The 9,826-nt window shown below is 42.4% G+C and overlaps 1 pseudogene; it reads left to right on the plus strand.

The window, feature by feature from the left end:
* The first annotated feature begins 8,259 nt into the window (after window positions 1-8,259).
* Window positions 8,260-9,414, plus strand: LOC113875603 (annotated as a pseudogene).
* The last annotated feature ends 412 nt before the right edge of the window (window positions 9,415-9,826 follow it).

A 9,826-nucleotide genomic window follows, 5' to 3' on the forward strand; every position in this document is an offset into this window, starting at 1 on the left:
CTTGATGAAAATGAAAGAGGAGAGTGAAAAAGTTGGCTTAAAGCTCAACATTCCAAAAACTAAGATCATGGCATCTGGTTCCATCACTTCATGGCAAATAGATGGGGAACCAGTGGAAACAGTGGCTGACTTTATTTTTCTGGGCTCCAAAATCACTGCAGATGGTGATTGCAGCCATGAAATTAAAAGATGCTTACTCCTTGGAAGGAAAGTTATGACTAACCTAGACAGCATATTAAAAAGCAGAGACATTACTTTGCCAACAAAGGTCTGTCTAGTCAATGCTATCGTTTTTCCAGTGGTCATGTATGGATGTGAAAGTTGGACTATAAAGAAAGCTGAGCACTGAAGAATTGTTGCTTTTAAACTGTGGTGTTGGAGAAGACTCTTGAGAGTCCCTTGGATTGCAAGGAGATATAATCAGTCCATCATAAAGGAGATCACTCCTGGGTGTTCATTGGAAGGACTGATGTTGAAGCTGAAACTCCAATACTTTGGCCACCTGATATGAAGAGCTAACTCATTTGAAAAGCCCCTGATGTTGGGAAAGATTGAGGGCAGGAGGAGAAGGGGACAACAGAGGATGAGACGGTTGGATGGCATCACCGACTTGATGGACATGGGTTTGGGTGGACTCTGAGAGTTGGTGATGAACAGGGAGGCCTGGCATGCTGTGGTTCATGGGGTCACAAAGAGTCAGACACGACTGAGCAACTGAACTGAACTGAACTCCAGCATGAATTCCCTGATGAACTGTAAGGTGTGCATTTTGACTAAAGGCTTTGCCACATATATCACATTTATACTGTTTCATTCCAGGATGAACTCCCAGATGAATTCCAAGGTGTGCATTTTGAGTCAAGCACCGGCCACACACATCACATTTATACGGTTTCTCTCCAGTATGAATTCTGCAATGAACCGTAATATAAAACCTGTAACAGAAGGCTTTGCCACATAAATTACATTTATACGATTTCTTTCCTGTATGAACTGCTTGATGGTTGGTTAGAGCTGAACGTGCATTGAAATCTTGATCACACTCATTACATTTGTAAGTTTTCTCTCTAGTATGAATTCTCTGAAGAATTCCTAGGCTTGCATTTTGAGTAAAGCACTGGCCACAAACATTACATTTATATGGTTTCTCTCCAGTATGAATTCTCCGATGAACTGTAAAATAAGATCTGTAACTAAAGGCTTTGCCACATACATTTAAAAACTTTCTCTCCTATATGTCTTAACTGCTTGATGGTCAGTTAAGACTAAACGTGCACTAAAGGTTTACCACCCTCATTACATTTCTATGGTTTCTCTCCATTACGTACGTGTTGATGAATTATAAGGCCCCAACACCAACTAAAGACTTTGCCACATTCTTACATTTGTAACGCTTCTTTCCAGTATGAATTCTCTGATGAATTCCAAGGTGTGAATATTGATTAAAGCATTAAAGATGGAAAGAACAATACTTCACAAATTCATTTACTCTCTACTTCCTTCTGAATGCATAAGGAAAAGTACAATATGTAAATATCTATTACTTTTAAAGAACTACTAAACCAAGACCATAGGGGTAGAAAATAGGAAATTAGATATTTCAAAAGGTTGAAATCAACTTTATAAATAATTAAGCTCTGGAAAAACTCCTTGTGTATCATGTGGTGGGCAGATCACCTGAAGAAAGGACAAGTTTAAATTCCTAATGCCAATCATGAGGCTTTTCTTGTCTGAGTCAACAGGGCTTTGAGCTCAGTCACTAAAAACGGGCTACCAAGAGGCATACAGAGAAAATGTAGAGACCCACCCCCAGGGCAGACCCCAAACTTCAGAGGCAAGTTATCCTTAACCACAGAGAGCATGTTTCTGAGGGTCTCTTTCATCACATCCCTGTACAAGGCCCTCTGAACAGGGTTCAGGCATTCCCATGCCTCAGGAGTGAATTTGAAGGCCACATCCTTGAAGGTCAACTGTCCCTGATATGAAAATACATTTCACCAATAGGCCCTGAGCAGAGTTTTGATTTTCACACAAAAGGAGAAGAAGAAAAAGAGGTAAGGATCACTTCAGTAGAAATAATATTCTGATAATTCAATGGAAAGCTTTTTGGAGCCAATTCTTAGTCTCTAATTTCCTACATTAAATATTGTTTCCAAAATAAATAATGAAACAAAATGAGAAAAGTTGGGACTTTCCTGGTGGTCCAGTGCTTAAAATCCTGCATTTCTACTGCAGGGGTTTTAGGTTCAATTCCTCCTCAGGAACTAAGATCCTGCAAGATGCAACTTGCAACCAAGAAGAAAAGACAAAAAATATTAGTAAACTTGATTTTATGGTTTAAATAGACAATGTAAATACTAGAAAAAATGAAAAGAATTTTTAAAAAAGGAAGAAAAAAAAAGAAACTGAAAAAGAAGAAAAAAGATAAAACAGACAATGATATGAAACACCATCTAGTCCTGAGATTTCTTTCTGAACATTCCTTTCCATTCCATTCCCAAATGCTTAAGTTTTCAAGGAGGTGCTCATTTAGTTTTAAATGTACTGTAAAAAGTCAGAACTGATTTCCACTCATTGGCCTCTTTTGCAGATTTTACCATGTACTGTACATGTTAATTTAACTAAGATGACCATTATATCTACTACTGGGGGCAGGAATCCCTCAGAAGAAATGGAGTAGCCATCATGGTGAACAAAAGAGCCTGAAATGCAGTACTTGGATGCAATCTCAAAAACGACAGAATGATCTCTGTTCGTTTCCAAGGCAAACCATTCAATATCACAGTGATCCAAGTCTATGCCCCAACCAGTAATGCTGAAGAAGCTGAAGTTGAATGGTTCTATGAAGACCTACAAGACCTTTTAGAACTAATACCCAAAAAAGATGTCCTTTTCATTTTAGGGGACTGAAATGCAAAAGTAGGAAGTCAAGAAACACCTGGAGTGACAGGCAAATTTGGCCTTGGAATACAGAATGAAGCAGGGCAAAGACTGATAGAGTTTTGCCAAGAAAATGCACTGGTCATAACAAACACCCTCTTCCAACAACACAAGAGAAGACTCTATACATGGACATCACCAGATGGTCAACACCAAAATCATTGATTATATTCTTGGCAGCCAAAGATGGAGAAGCTCTATACAGTCAGCAAAAACAAGACCAGGAGCTGACTGTGGCTCAGACCATGAACTCCTTATTGCCAAATTCAGACTTAAATTGAAGAAAGTAGGGAAAACCACTAGACCATTCAGGTATGACCTAAATATGATTATACAGTGGAAGTGAGAAATAGATTTAAGGGCCTAGATCTGATAGATAGAGTGCCTGATGAACTATGGAATGAGGTTCGTGACATTGTTCAGGAGACAGGGATCAAGACCATCCCTGCGGGGAGCGAGCTCCGCCTCTGGCAAAGGTCATGAGGAAGGAGGCTTGGCATACGCAAAGGCGGGATCAAGCCTCAGGAGTCTCCCTGGAAATTCTCGAGCAATCTACCCCCAAAACCAGAGTCTGCCTACTTTCTGCTTTGTGCTTTCACCTACACCTCTGACTTTACGGGGGGCTGTCCCCCACTACCTCTCTGAAAAAAAAAAAAAAAAAAAAAAGTTAGCTTACAGCTCCAGTTAATAATTCCTGGGTGTGACAGTGTTTAACCTACAAACTCCTTTGGAAATCCTCTAGCCTGCCTGAATAGGTTTTTCCGGCCTCATGTGATTGTTCAGAGCCTCCCAACTGTGAGAGGCAGGAGATGTTCTAAACTGTCTAAACACAGATTCTTTTGAGTAGTTAAAAGATTGATTAGAAATTGTATTGGTGAAGGGATTTTCACTTGTTGGGCCAATGTTTGCTGCTAAGTTTCCATATCCCTTACCTGCTGTGTCCCTGGCAGTGTATTGATTAATATAATTGGTGTAAATAGTAGCTTTAATGTTTGTAACCTGGGACCCTTGAGTTAATTCTTTTTCTTGTTATAGCCCACCACACCTTTGCTCTGTAGGAATGCAACTTTATCTAATGCTTTTGGAGGGTGGCTCCTGACCAATCACCTTTAGAGAAAAATAAGTTTTCTGAAGAAAAGGTCTTAAAATGTTAACAGGCCTCCGGGCCAGAAGATGATGCAAATCACCTAAGCTTTTGCATATGATAAGTTTGCAGGAAGAAAGCCTGGCTTGCTGCCTGACTCTACCCCTTCCCCCATTATCCTCTATGCATAACTTAAGGTATAAAAACTACTTTGGAAAATAAAGTGTGGGCCTTGTTCACCGAAACTTGGTCTCACCATGTCGTTCTTTCTCTTACCTTCTGGCTGAATTATTTAGCCTCTTTTCTGCACTAAATTTCCTCACTGAGCTATCCTTATTTCAGTCTCTTTTCTCCACTGAATTTCCTCACTGAGCTATCCTTATTTCAGCCTCTTTTCTTCACTGAATTTTACTGAGCTATCCTCATTCTATTACTCTTTATATCCTTAATTAACGTTTAATTAAGCAATTGTTTCCTGATCTTCGCCTACGCCGTCTCTCCTTCGAATACCCTGGATCAGCCGGGGCTGGTCCCCGGCACATCCCCATGGAAAAGAAATGCACAAAAGCAAAATGGCTGTCTGGGGAGGCCTTACAAATACCTGTGAAAAGAAGGGAAGTGAAAAGAAAGGAGAAAAGGAAAGATATAAACATCTGAATGCAGAGTTTCAAAGAATAGCAAGAAGAGATAAGAAAGCCTTCTTCAGTGATCAATGCAAAGAAATAGAGGAAAACAACAGAATGGGAAAGACTAGGGATCTCTTCAAGAATATCAGAGATACCAAGGGAACATTTCATGCAAAGATGGGCTCGATAAAGGACAGAAATGGTATGGACCTAACAGAAGCAGAAGATATTAAGAAGAGATGGCAGGAATACACAGAAGAACTGTACAAAAAAGATCTTCACGACCCAGATAATCATGATGGTGTGATCACTGATCTAGAGCCAGACATCCTGGAATGTGAAGTCAAGTGGGCCTTAGAAAGCATCACTATGAACAAAGCTAGTGGAGGTGATAGAATTCCAGTTGAGCTATTCCAAATCCTGAAAGATGATGCTGTGAAAGTGCTGCAGTCAATATGTCAGGAAATTTGGAAAACTCAGCAGTGGCCACAGGACTGGAAAAGGTCCATTTTCATTCCAATCCCAAAGAAAGGCAATGCCAAAGAAGCCTCAAACTATGGCACAATTGCACTCATCTCACACGCTAGTAAAGTAATGCTCAAAATTCTCCAAGCCAGGCTTCAGCAATATGTGAACCGTGAACTTCCTGATGTTCAAGCTGGTTTTAGAAAAGGCAGAGGAACCAGAGATCAAATTGCCAACATCCGCTGGATCATGGAAAAAGCAAGAGAGTTCCAGAAAAACATCTATTTCTGCTTTATTGACTATGCCAAAGCCTTTGACTGTGTGGATGACACTAAACTGTGGAAAATTCTGAAAGAGATGGGAATACCAGAGCACCTGATCTGCCTCTTGAGAAACCTGTATGCAGGTCAGGAAGCAACAGTTAGAACTGGACATGGAACCACAGACTGGTTCCAAATAGAAAAAGGAGTCTGTCAAGGCTGTATATTGTCACCCTGCTTATTTAACTTTTATGCAGAGTACATCATGAGAAACGCTAGATTGGAAGAAGCACAAGCTGGAATTAAGATTTCCGGGAGAAATGTCAATAACCTCAGATATGCAGATGACACCACCCTTGTGGCAGAAAATGAAGAGGAACTCAAAAGCCTCTTGATGAAAGTGAAAGTGGAGAGTGAAAAAGTTGGCTTAAAGTTCAACATTCAGAAAACAAAGATCATGGCATCCGGTCCCATCACTTCATTGGAAATAGATGGGGAAACAGTGGAAACAGTGTCAGACTATTTTTCTGGGCTCCAAAATCACTGCAGATGGTGACTGCAGCTATGAAATTAAAAGACGCTTACTCCTTGGAAGGAAGGTTATGACCAACCTATATAGCATATTCAAAAGCAGAGACATTACTTTGCCAACAAAAGTCCGTCTAGTCAAGGCTTTGGTTTTTCCAGTGGTCCTGTATGGATGTGAGAGTTGGACTGTGAAGAAGGCTGAGCACTGAAGAATTGATGCTTTTAAACTGTGGTGTTGGAGAAGACTCTTGAGAGTCCCTTGGACTGCAAGGAGATCCAACCAGTCCATTCTGAAGGAGATCAGCCCTGGGATTTCTTTGGAGGGAATGATGCTGAAGCTGAAACTCCAGTACTTTGGCCACCTCATGTGAAGAATTGACTCATTGGAAAATTCTCTGGTGCTAGGAGGGATTTGGGGCAGGAGGAGAAGGGGATGACAGAGGATGAGATGGCTGGATGGCATCACTGACTCGATGGACGTGAGTCTGAGTGAACTCCGGGAGTTGGTGATGGACAGGGAGGCCTGGCGTGCTGTGATTCATGGGGTCGCAAAGAGTCGGACACGACTGAGCGACTGAACTGAACTGAACTTGCCAACCAACCCCAGGCTTAGCAACGTCCAAGTTGTCTCCTGGATCCTCCTCTCTGCCTACCATGAGGTAAATAAAGATAACTTAAAACCGCCTAACGAGAAGTTACAACTGAAGAAAGAACTACGCATTTGTGAAGATGATTATCCATATTACAATGTCACATTATATTTTGGCTGATGAAATCTTTACTTTTTAAATCGATTCTCTTTACCTGGCCCACAGCTCCAATAGTGTCCCCCATTGCCCTTTCTCTCTCCATTCTTTGTCCTGTTTTGGCCTAACACCCCTCCCAACCCCTCTGTCTCCCTCTCCATCAGCTGGTCCCCTTCTAACTGCCCCAGTCTCTGAGTGGGGAGGGGGAGCCCAGGTTCCCCCACTCTAGCAAGTTTGTTTATCCCTTTAGATTCTTCTGATTAAAGACCCCCATCTCACTGGAGGGAAGTTCCAAGATTTTTATCAATCCTTCTGTCCCTGTTATCACAGTCAATTTGAGCACTATTTGATCTGTATTTTAGCCGTAAAGCTATGACTATAGAAAGGAAAGATAGCTTGTTTGACACAGGATGGCCATGATATTGTTTCGACTCTGGAGAAAACTGGTTAAGATGAAATTTTTTTTTTTTCTTTGAAAGTGCAAAACCGGTTCTTTTTACATATGGAATTAAAAACAGCAAGGCTTGTTTAAAAAGACCTGCCGAAAAAAAAGCTGAAAGTTAACCTTTGCCAGGGCTTCCCAGATGACTCTAGTGGTAAAGAACCTGAAAGCCCCTGGGGGAGACACAAGAGACGTGGATTTGACCCCTGGGTAGGGAAGATCCCCTGGAGGAGTGAATGGCAACCCACTCCAATATTCTTGCCTGGAGAGTCCCATCATGGACAGAGGAGCCTGGTGGGCTAGAGTCCACGGGGTTGCAGGGGGTTGGACAGGACTGAATCGACCCTGCATAGCGTGCAAACTTTGCCATGTCCTGGAAATACATAACCCATTTTTCCAGGGATTTCAGTCTTGGGCAAATTAGAATTTTAAACCACAGGGCAGGGGATGGGAAGAAAAAGGTGAAAGAGATTTTAAATCTCAAGCAGGAAAGTATGAAAGCTCTCATGTCTGTCGATGTGCATTTATGTTTGTCTCAGTGTGTGTCTTTGTTTTTGGATAATATTGCTGAGGTTAATTTGTAAATTAGCTCTAATTCAATTGTTTGTTAAAAAAAAAAACAGTAAGCACTTACAAATCAAACAATTACAAGAGAAATTAACCTAAATGAATTTCAGGTTCACGTGAACTGGGAAATATTCAATATTAAATATCTAGTATTAATGTTTGTTTGCTAATCTAATTAAGACATGTCTTGTGTCTTTAACATTGTCTAATACTTTTAATGTACCCAGGTTTAATGTTAAGTAAGTTTGTCAACACTTAAAGTAACTCGAGTGAAGAAACTTTTAAGGAAAGAATGCAAATACGATTGGAGATTTTAGATAAACTCTGTTAGGAATGATTATACTTTAGAAATGTCTGTCTAAAATAATCTCTGCAGATTTGAATAACCTGAGTTTCTAGGATTGTGCTAAACTAAGTGATGGGGCAGCCGGTCACATGGTGAGGGGTGGGGGTGGTAAAGGGGGCCGCTCTAGCCTTCGGCCTGTGTCTATGGTCGGGGCAATAGCGTCCAGCTGCCTAGGACAGACCTCGAGTGTATGGCGCTGCAGGAACCAGCTCCAGGATCTGGATAACGGGCGGACCACGCAGCTCCTGACACGGGGCGAGGGTCTCCTCTGGTCTGAGAATGGCTACCTCCTGATATGAGCCAGTGGCTGAGATTGGTGTCGGTGCCTATGGGACAGTGTATAAGGCCCGTGATCCCCACAGTGGCCACTTCGTGGCCCTCAAGAGTGTAAGAGTCCCCAGTGGAGGAGGTGCTGGCGGGGGCCTGCCCATCAGTTCTGTTCGGGAGGTGGCCTTACTGCAGCGTCTGGAGGCTTTTGAGCATCCCAGTGTTGTCAGGCTCATGGACGTCTGTGCAACGGCCTGAACTGACCGGGAGACCAAAGCGACCCTGGTGTTTGAGCATGTGGACCAAGACCTAAGGACACATCTGGACAAGGGACCCCCATCAGACGTGCCAGTGGAGATCACAAAGGATCTGATGCACCAGTTTCCAAGAGGCCTGGATTTCCTTCATGCCAACTGCATTGTTCACCGAGACCTGAAGCCAGAGAACATTCTGGTGACAAATGGTGGGACAGTCAAGCTGGCTGCCTTTGGCCTGGCCAGAATCCACAGCTGCCAGATGGCACTTACACCTATGGTTGTTACAGTCTGGTATCGTGCTCCAGAAGTTCTTTTGCCATCTACATATGCAACACCCGTGGACATGTGGAGCGTTGGCTGTATCTTCGCAGAGATGTTTCGTCGAAAGCCTCTCTTCTGTGGAAACTCTGAAGCTGACCAGTTAGGCAAAATCTTTGACCTGATCGGACTGCCCCCAGAGGATGACTGGACCCGAGAGGTCTCTCTACCCCAAGGAGCCTTTTCCCCCAGAGGGCCCCGCCCAGTGCAGTCGGTGGTCCCTGAGCTGGAGGAATCTGGAGCACAGCTGCTGCTGGAGATGCTGACTTTTAACCCACACAAGCGAATCTCTGCCTTCCAAGCCCTGCAGCAGTCTTATCCACACAAGGCAGAAGGTGACGCAGAGTGAGCAACAGAATGGCTGGAACAGAACCAAGGCGAGAGACACCAAATTTCCCTTCCTTTGAACACTTGAGTGGAGAGCCCCACCACTGAGAAGGCAACCTCTGCCTTCACCTCTGAAGCTATGCAGACTCCTCCTCCAACTTTTTACAGAGGATATTTTACTGCCTTAACGATATTCCCCTCCCACCCTTCTTTTTGAGGCTTATCCTTATCCCGTGTCCTTACACCAAGGGATATGTCCCTTGTTCTCCCCTTCTAAATACCTTTATATTGGGATCCTTTTTTATACAGGACAAACAAAACAAACAAAATAAATAAATAAATAAACTAAGTGATGAAAGTTCGTTGAACATCTAGGTCATTTCCAAATAAAATAAGATTCTGAAACACAGATTACTGAAAACTCATTTCCTCTTACAGACAAACTAAAGAGATTTTGGACTATTAATGAATACGTTTGATGCCACCCTGAGATGTTCTCTGTAAGAAAGCAAATATTCTTTGACATTATCACTGGTATTTATGTTCATCAGTCTACAAAATGCTAATATAACGGACAGCTCATGGTTGCTTAAGGAAAGTAAGATGTGTGTTTTTAGAAAGAAAGGTATGAGGAATGTGGGCCAATCACCTTG

This window comes from Bos indicus x Bos taurus, chromosome 18 (assembly GCF_003369695.1).
Source record: "Bos indicus x Bos taurus breed Angus x Brahman F1 hybrid chromosome 18, Bos_hybrid_MaternalHap_v2.0, whole genome shotgun sequence".
Taxonomy (NCBI): Eukaryota; Metazoa; Chordata; class Mammalia; order Artiodactyla; family Bovidae; genus Bos; species Bos indicus x Bos taurus.